This window comes from Fistularia commersonii, chromosome 17, assembly GCF_037954325.1.
Source record: "Fistularia commersonii isolate RoL2024-O1a breed Wild chromosome 17, RoL_Fcom_v1.0, whole genome shotgun sequence".
In the NCBI taxonomy this organism is placed as follows: Eukaryota; Metazoa; Chordata; class Actinopteri; order Syngnathiformes; family Fistulariidae; genus Fistularia; species Fistularia commersonii.
Genome location: NC_141300.1, coordinates 2,777,031 through 2,786,854, shown reverse-complemented (window position 1 = coordinate 2,786,854; position 9,824 = coordinate 2,777,031). Strand labels below are relative to the sequence as shown.

Below are 9,824 nucleotides of genomic sequence, written 5' to 3'. Positions count from 1 at the left end.
AAAGCGTGAAATCAAGCAATGCTGCACCCTGATCTGCCGTTCAGCTGTAAACATGTCCGGTGAGGCTAAATATGGGGGGGATTGTGAACAACGTGTGGTGTGAAGACGTGCGGACTGTAAGGAAGCACTTGGAGATGTAGAGATTTAGACGCTTAAATCCCATCCCTATTATCTACCGAGAGAATTCACTGCAGTGTTTTTAACCGCTTTTTGCATCCCGCTGCGGGCTAACTCCATGGCGGCGCTGGGCAAGCTCCGTGACATCAACAGTGCATCCTGCAGACCAGCAACATGTGGACATTTCCACCTGGGATAGGAAAACCCTGGCTCACGTGTACAGCACTTTGGACAGTGCGAGCTGTACACGTCTAAGAAAACATCTAAGAAACACGCAGACAAAGACAAGAATATGGACACAAACAAAGGCTACAGGAGGAGGAAGAATTAAAATGAGGTCTTCAGTCGCGACAGGCTCCGTTCACAAAGCGAGGCTAGTATTATTGTGGCACAAAATCAGCCCGGCCATTTACAGAGGGAGAGTTTATCAAAAACTGTATGCTTCAAGTTTGTGACGCCGTGTGTCCAGACAAAAGGCAACTATTTTCACACGTGAGCCTGAGCAGGAACACTGTTTCTGAACACGTAGAGCAGCTTTCCACCGATCTAGAAGAACTGCTTGTGGGAAAGGGAAAAAATTTCATCGCATTTTCCCTTGCTGTGGATGAGACGCATCTGGCATTGCCCGGCTGTTAATTTTAATCCGCGGAGTGGACTCCAGCCTGAGCATAACAGAAGAGTTTTGGGCATCATGTACTATGCATGGCACAACTACAGGACAGGATTTGTATGAAGAGGTAACCAGACGTGTCAATGGGACGGGGCTGCTTTGGGAAAAACTCGTGGGATTGACAACAGATGGAGAACCCGCGATCTACAGGACCAGGAGTGGATTGGTGGCGAGGATGCGGGAGGAAAACATCACACATAAGCTCACAGCAAATCGCTATATCATACACCAGGAGTCGTCGCGTGGCAAAACCTTGAAAATGGAAGATGATGAGCACCATAACGCCAGCAATTAACTTCATCAGAGCCAAAGGTTCACAAATACAGAGAATGGTGGCTTGCTGTATTACACGGAGGTGCGATGGCTAAGCCAGGGAAAGGTGCCGCAGAGATGTTTTGAGGAGATCCGTCTGTTCACGGAAAGCAAAGGGAAAGACGCGACAGAGCTCCGAGATGAAAGTTTCTGTGTGAAATGGCGTTTCTGCGCAACATCACGAGTCTGAATCTGATGAACTTGCAGCTGCAGGGACGGGTGCATCACCTCTGATATGTACAGTACAGGGAAGGTGTTTAAAACCAAGTTGAGTCTGTGGGAGACGCAGATGCGGATAGTAAACTTGAGCTGCTTTCCAAGCTGTCAGACCACGAAAAAGATGCTCTCTACCGCTGTGTTCCAGAGTGCACGGTTTGCTGATAAACTCAACATGCTTGCTGCAAACCTCCGATGCCAATTCGCTGACAAAAAAGCAGGTTTGCACTTGAACTCGTACAAAAGATGAGACACCACCAAGTATCAGGCTCGGCCGCAGACAAGTGAGCATCACAGAGCATGAACGTATTTTTAGGTTTTAATTCAGTTCAATTTTTACATTTGTTTCTACAAGATGTGATTTTTCTTTGAAGAAAGTATTGTTTTGTATATTTATTTTTCAGTTAATAGACCCAAGGAAAATTGCAGATAGGAGCCATGAGAAAGAATCCAACTGATTTGATTTATTTATTTTTACTGTCTCATTTTTACTGTTTAAAAACACTAATTTATATAATCATAGAGCAGCAAAATATTGCATTCTCAGTTTATAATGCATGCAATTTAATTTATGCATTTAGGTCTTGGTTCAATAGGTTATGTTCAGTCAGTTCAATATGTTTCAATAAGCACTGAACTAATCCGGCCCTCGGCATGTAACAAATTAGTTTTTTTGGCCCTCTGTGTATTTGACTTTGGCATCCCTCTAATACGCAGGGGGAGTTGTACGTGTCTTCTTCTCATTGGTCATTGACAGTTGTTATGGTCTTCTACCCAGATTAGCCTGTTATTATCTGACTCCTGACGTCTTTTCGGTTCCTCAGAGCCGAGGCTGCAACTTAAAAGTCGTCATGTTCACTGCACACACCTCCTTTGTCTAAAGAACCCTCAGCGCCTACTTATTTTTGTTTATCATCGATGAAGCTGCTATGCATTTCTCTACAATCGTCATGTTTCCATGCAATGCACGCTCTTAATTTGTGATTCTCCATCCTGAGCTGCCAACATAACGTTGTATTTGGTTGAGGATATATTGCTCCGCTGACACCCTCCCGCTCTTATGACATCTTAATGCACTTAACAAGGCTTTAGTGATTTGGTGTTCATAATGATTGTGCATGAGTGTGAAGCTGCACAAAATTAACTACAATCAGAGGAAACATTTCTAACTTACAATCAGAAAGAATTTATAAAAAAAACGTCGGTCTCTAATAAGGAATTCTGGAATGCAATAACAGATTTCTGCACGTTTGCTTCACTACCTGTGCTATTCTAATTTTAATTTTGAGCTATAAACATAATCCATAACTGACGTTCATTGATTCAGCGATGAAACCAAAAAATACGAGAAACACCCAAAGCAGGCATATAGTTGCTGAGAATCTTTGGTGACATCAGGTGGCCACTTATGGCAACTGACTCACCTTCTCATGTGTTTTGCATTCTGTGTCTTTTTATTTCACAATAAAATGTGTGCAATATTTTACAAACAAAAAAAAGTCTGCTGGACAGGTGGACACCATTGTTAGCTAATGATTGTGCGGTAATGTTAATTCGTCTCTCCCAGGCGCTCGTGTTCGAAGGAAAGGTTTGAAGTGGCAGGTGTCAATTTTACGGCATCGGGAAGCTTAATTTGGAACAAATGTAGTTCACGGCGTTAGCCTCCCCCATAAAATCCAAAGGGCCGCTCGCCTGGAAGCCAAATAGGCCCCTAAACGCAGGTCCGCTTCCTCATCACATCATATACTGAGTGAAACCTAGCTAATAGCCAAAGAAAGGTGTGAAAATCCACCTTTCATGTCGGCGTGAACTCTCACAGCGGTTTCACCTCAGCACGAATAAGAAATAAAAACACACAGCGACCGACAAGTTTACGCCCGCGGCTTTCCGAACCGCTGCAGGTTTATAACCTGCGAGCAAGTATGCAACACTTTGGTGATTAATAAAGGACCCCAAACAAAAGTACACAAGAACAGAAACAACCTTACTAAATATTAGTAGCCTGGATGGAGAGCTTGATGAAACATCCCAGATGGTGACTGATGAGAGCAGGATCAGAAATGTTGCTTAATCAGTCATAAAAATCATAAAAAGGGACCATTAGGGTTTTTATCTTTTAATAGGATTCCTCTTTTAAGTCCATCCAGGTGTGCGCATTGATAACTACAGCACAAAGGCACCGCAGCAGGCTAAACCCCTGGCTGGGGAGGGAGACACCTGCCCGTCTCTCACACACACACACACACACACGCACAGAAACACACTGTTTTAAGGCTCAACCTCTACAGATGTCTTCAACTAATTAACAACTGTGATTAATCTAAGAAAACAGGACGCTGGCTTGTTCCGCTTATGCCAAACCGCAACCATCGACTAGAAACTGATGTGCGGATATTTAAGATTTTAAGTGTTCCGCTCCGGGCATGGATGACCTGGTATGTCCACAACGCCATGTTGAACGTTCACACTGGAAGGCGTGAAGGTCCGGGGATGAGGAGGGGGAAGTTACACTTGGAACCCAACGAAAGGTCCATCCGTGTCACCAGTCAGTGAGAACATTTAGAAAAACCCAGGAAGAAATAGCACCATGACACACGTCTCACGTGCCGAGCGCAGAAAGAGATATTAACGTGATGGAAAATACTGGCAGCAACATTGTTTGTTGCTTTTATTATCATTATTATTGTTATTACTATTATTTCATTATCGCTAACATTATTATTTTTTATTTCACTATCAACATTATAACTTTATTATTACCATTATTATTTTTTTAATCGATATCATCATTATCGGCATTGTTATTATTATTTTGATATTGTTTTTCTTATTATTTTATTATCACCAATGCTATTTTATTTTACTATCAACATTATAACTTTATTATTACCATTATTATTTTATTAGCAATATTATCATTATCGGCATTATTATTATTATTTCATATAATGTTGATATTATTTTTCTTAGTATTTTATTATCACCAACGTTATTTTATTTTACTATCAACATCACTGTTATCATTGATTTATATATAGTTTTTTTATTTTCTTATTATGTATTTAGACATAATTTTATTTTATCATCAACATTATAGCTTTATTATTGCTACTGTTTTATCATCAACATTAGCATGATCAATATTATCACTATCTATTATTATTATTATTATTATCATCATTACTATTATTTTATATGACTATTTATTATTGTATGTTCTGTTCCTTCTGTTTTTTACTTGTGAAGCGTCTTTGAGTGTCATGAAAAGCGCTATAAAAATCCCATGTATTATTATTATTATTATTATTGATTCATTAATTATAATGTACATAGCGAGTAATGATAATCATATAATATAATATAATAATTATATTAATATTGACAATATAACTATTTTCAATACTAATATTATTATAATCATTTTAAAGTTTGCCACGTAGGCCGTGATTGGTACAAATGTTGAAATGTACTGCACGTACTTCATATTCGCCTTGTATCGGCCCAAATTTTCAGCTATGGATTTCATTCAGAATGTGTTCAGTCAGCTGGTGGAGTCACTGTATGATACGATAAACCCATGGCGTGTGTTTATGTGCGTGTGACACGACTTTTATTGTCGAGAGCGCGACGCACAGAGGAGCCCAGACAGGCCGAAACCGGAGCCGTTTGCCGGTGTCGTGGAAACCGGGAGGATTTGGGGTTCGGACATAAAGGTGCGGCTGGGGGAGGGGGCTTCGAGACCCCCTAACGCCGGCAGCTGCCAGCCCTCCCCCCCCCCCCCGCCGCCGCCGCCCCGCTGTACAGTTATCACTTCCCTCCAACCGGGGGGGCGGCGGCAGCTGGGGTTCACCTCGCCCGCGCAGACGTTTGAAGGCGCTCCCACAGTCTGAGGAATGCGGAGCCGGTCGTGTTCAGAGAGAGGCCTCGGAAAAGGGGAGCAGGATCGCGGGGAAAGAGGGGCGGGGGGGTTGAACTTTGAAAAGGGCAGTCGGGCCTGTGAAGCGGAGGCTGACGGCGAAGGGGTTGACGCAAACCGGGACAGGCTTAGGTTACAGGCTGTGAAAATTTGGGAATTTCGGACGACGGGAGGTGTTATCAGGCGAGGATGCGGGGAATGCATGTTCTGATCAGGAGGTCAGAACCTTCTCTACGTCTTCAGCGCACCTCTCTGCAGGAACGTCCTGCGTGGCAATTGTTTAAGGTTCACGGTTCTCAGAAAACCGTTCTCCTCTATGTTCTATGTCTGCTTCCATCCAGAGGGCGATTCAGGTTCTCAGGTTTAAGCAGTGCTTCTCAATTATTTTCTGTTACGCCTTGGAAGGAGAAAACATTTCACGCGCCCCCCACTCGCCACCGCAACTACAAATAGCATAATTTGTCTATAAAATTGTCCTATGTGAACCTCTGCACAACACTGTATACTTGATAACATTGAAGAAAAGAAAAAAGATAGACATATAGATCAACTTGCAACAAAGAATAATTTGATCATTGTTTTTTTAGTATGTAATCAACTTGCTTGAAAAAAAAAAAAAAATATCTTAATATTAACTATCAACATTTTTTGACTGACTCAACTTTTTGATACTGAAAAATAAAATAAATTCTATTAATTAATCATATTAATTATATTATATATTATATTTTAATTATATTATATATACTATTATATTATATATTATATATATATATATATACACTTGATAGCCTTAACCTTGATAATTTATATTTTATTGTATTTCTTATTCTCCCTCCTTCCTTCTTTTATCTATTATTGTTATGATTTTGCTTGAAACTCTGGCACAACAATTTCCTTCGGGATAAATAAAGTTGTTCTTATCTTATCTTATCTTATTATTAATTGATTGCATGTTCTCCCCGTTTCCGCGTGGGTTTCCAAATACGTTAATTGGGAAAAAGTGCCCCGTATGTGTTAGCGAGTGAATTGTTGTTTGTGTGTATGCGTGGCCCTGCGATTGACTGGCAACCAGTCCAGGGTGAAACACCTCTTGCATGATGACAGCTGGGATAGGAAACCCTGAGTGCAGGATAAGCGGCAGAAGATAGAAGGATAGATGGATGATCAGCAACATTAACACAAGACACATTTTTCTTTTTAGACACAGTAAACACAGCGATCTTTCCTCATCTCGCACTGTAGTCACAGTGAAGCCAAGCGCTACAAAAGCTTTCAAGACTTTCTGATCATCCCTGTTAAATATTTTTCCATCGTGTCTAACCCCAGGGGTCACACCCCGACTATTTGAGAAGCAATGGTTTAGTGACACAAGGGAGAACTTTGCCCTTTTGTGGGTCCCACAGGCCAGGGCGGGCTGGAGAACCCTCTCCTCCGGCATCAGGCCCATCACCGGTCAGATGTTTGGATGTGGTGGTTCCACGTCACGTTTCCATGGATACGTGAACCCCGGATTGATATTTATATATAAATACATAAATAGAAGAAAATATTTTTTCAGTATTCATATTTTGTTGTGTTTTGTTTCCAAGGAGCCTCCTCAGCTTTAATATTTCCTGATGGAAACCTCTCACACACACACATATTCATACACGTTGGCATACACACACACTTTACTCACACACGGGCTCGGCGACAGCTGCGTTGGAAAACGCTCTCTGAGACGGTCAGTGATGGAAAGCCAAAAATACGCAGAGATGCACGATTCCTCTGCCAGCAGAGAAGAACCACTGTGGAGCTCATTTTGTGCATGGCAGGAATAATAAATGCGGACTATCAGATGGGTTGAGATGTTTTTATTTTATCTTCTCCCTGCACATTAGAATAATTGTTGCCCACAAAGGGCCACATGTCGGGGTAACAGTATGAATGTAACTACATGTAACCAAATGTAATGGAAAATAAATGTTAGCATTTCTTCATGTTAAATAACTCACTCATTCAAATCCAAAATGTTACATATGCATTTGGATCGAATCTATGCAAATGCATATGTAACATTTTGGCTTTTAATTCTTGGACAATTTCTTGTTTTTCTGGAAGGCTAACTTTCGCTAACTTTAGCTCCATGTTTAGTGTCAAATTGCCGATGTAGATTGTACTCTTTGACAACCGACACTGCCTCATCACACACATTCCAAGACACCCCGCAAAAAGTGAATTTCTGTGAAGTAGAGATGTGATCATTTTGATGGTATTTACAGATATTTTAACCCTCAACGAACCTCACTCAAACCCACCATTAAGCTTCCCAGACTCTCAACCAGTGCACGAAACACTTGGATAATTGCGACATATATTGTTACATCGTAGAGCGTACATAAAAAAAAAAACATTAAAGAAGCTTTCACATATTAAATAGCACAAAGTTGACAGTATTCACACTTACGCAAACGGCAGCAAAGTGGACCAGGACATGTATGCTGGGCACAACCTACAAGGAGATCAGCTGCTTCTCTCCATTAACCAATCAGCATGAGGAACAGAATAGCATAGCTCAATCAGCCAATAGCATTCCAAGAATGGATCTACTTAGCCAATGGGTACAATGGTAGGGGCAAGAGTTTGCAATGCTGGGTAACTTTGTTTTGCAAAGGAGATTTCGTATTTTATCTATTGTATAGAATTAATTTTAGTTTAATTTTACTATATTTTTTTACATTTTTTTTGTTTTAGGCTAGAATTTGCCTACTTCATCACAAAAAAAAAACAAATACCGAAAAAAAAACCACTTAAAAAGAACCAAGAACCAAATTACAAGCAAGAACCAAATTACAAAAAAAAAAAATATGCGAATTAGCGAGGGTGTGAAAGCCGAACCACAAAGTAGCAAGGGTCCACTGTATTAGTCTTCCCATCTTTCTTGAAACAGCCTTCCACCTGCATTAACTTTTCTCTTCCTTGTCATTTACGGATCATTTGTATTTCTCAATTCCACTTGTTGAAAACAGCGTCGATGTGGATACGGCAGGATGATGTCACTTTGCGGGTAACATGATCGGCATGAATTGTGGGAAATGCAGTTTATGGTCAATGCACGCGTATGACTTATTCATTTTAAATCCGATCGGCTTTAAATCAGACCTTTTAAGACGTTTTCCGGGGCCACAGAAAATGACATGGCGGGCCACATTTGGCCCACAAGCCTTGAGTTTGACACACGTGACGTGGATGTTCTTCCACTCTTTGTCTCTCCCTTTCCTGCTTATTCTGTCCGTTTTGTCGTGAGAAAACAGCTACTGAAGACTGAACTGTTCGTAGGTTTGAAGAAAGGGCGTCTGATTGGACGCCTGGGCCTGAGGCCGCCGTGATAAAGATGATACTTTATTAATCCTCACAGAGCATTGCTTCAAATAGTGGTGTAATCTAATGTAATGTAATGTAATGCCAGGGGGGGCATGTGTGACCCCGGGGAACATGCATATGGTGTAGTATTAGCTCTATGGTGTAAGTTTCTTTTTGCACCAAGCATGCACATACACAGCAAAGAGCAGTAGATATGAAGTGCGGCGAACAAACCCTCAAAAGATAAAATATGTAACAGCAATGATAAGAAAGGCGGTGCGAGACGGAGGTAACGAGACAAACGAAAGTCACCCGAAAGCTAAGAGGAAATAAGATGAAGCGTATGTCCATACAGCATGGAGCCAAATAAATTAAGCCATCACTTAAACCCCAATTATGCTAAAAAAAAAACGTGAGTTTTTTCCGCGAAAATGTGCAGAATATTGCCAACAATACCCGCTTCGTGAAAGCTACTTCAGTAAACCGTGTAATAATTTAATGTATGTATAATTTATTATCATTACTTTAATTTTATTTTTCAGTATTGAATGGTTCAGTCGGTCAAAAAATGTTTAGAGTTTAAATAAGGATTTTTTTTTTTTTTTTTAAATTTCAGGCAAATCGATGCACTTTAGACCCCCATGAAGAAGATAATCATTGGACCCAGTTTTCCCTGGCCGGGATGCAGGTTACTGGGTCTCATCCTGGAAGCAGACACGACCTCATCCATTCGCACGTGTCACGCCCTAATTCTGGTGTCTCTACTTTATCCTTGTTGGTCGCAGCCCATTTGTTTATTTTTGTCATTGCTATTGTCACACTTTATGCCATCATTTTTGATGTCTCTTTTCACCCTTACTGTTTTATCTTATCTTATCTTATCTTATCTTATCTTATCTTATCTTATCTTAATCTAACCACCACTGAGATTGTCCAAGTTCAGAAGGTCTTGAGGATGTTGACAGTCCACTCGTCCTGCTTAATTGATAATACTGTTGATGACAGTGTGTTTTTTGTCCATCAAAACTTGTGTGTGTTTTTATGCAGCCGTGATGCTGCAGCCCTCACTGTCCAGGTGAGGGCGGTCTAAACCAGACGACACGTGGCCGATCCGAGCTCCCGGGATGCCCGATTCTTCGCAGAACGCTGTGATCTCCATGCGGTGCGGTGAGATCCGGTATATCTTTTATTTTTTAGAACATGACAGACGTCTGGAAAAGCCAAACAAGGCGGCAAACCCTGGCAGGG

At 41.0% G+C, this 9,824-nt stretch overlaps 1 pseudogene; it reads left to right on the top strand.

Annotated features, from left to right (window-relative positions):
• Positions 1-71: 71 nt before the first annotated feature.
• On the top strand, positions 72-1,565 carry LOC147224765 (general transcription factor II-I repeat domain-containing protein 2-like; annotated as a pseudogene).
• Positions 1,566-9,824: the final 8,259 nt, after the last annotated feature.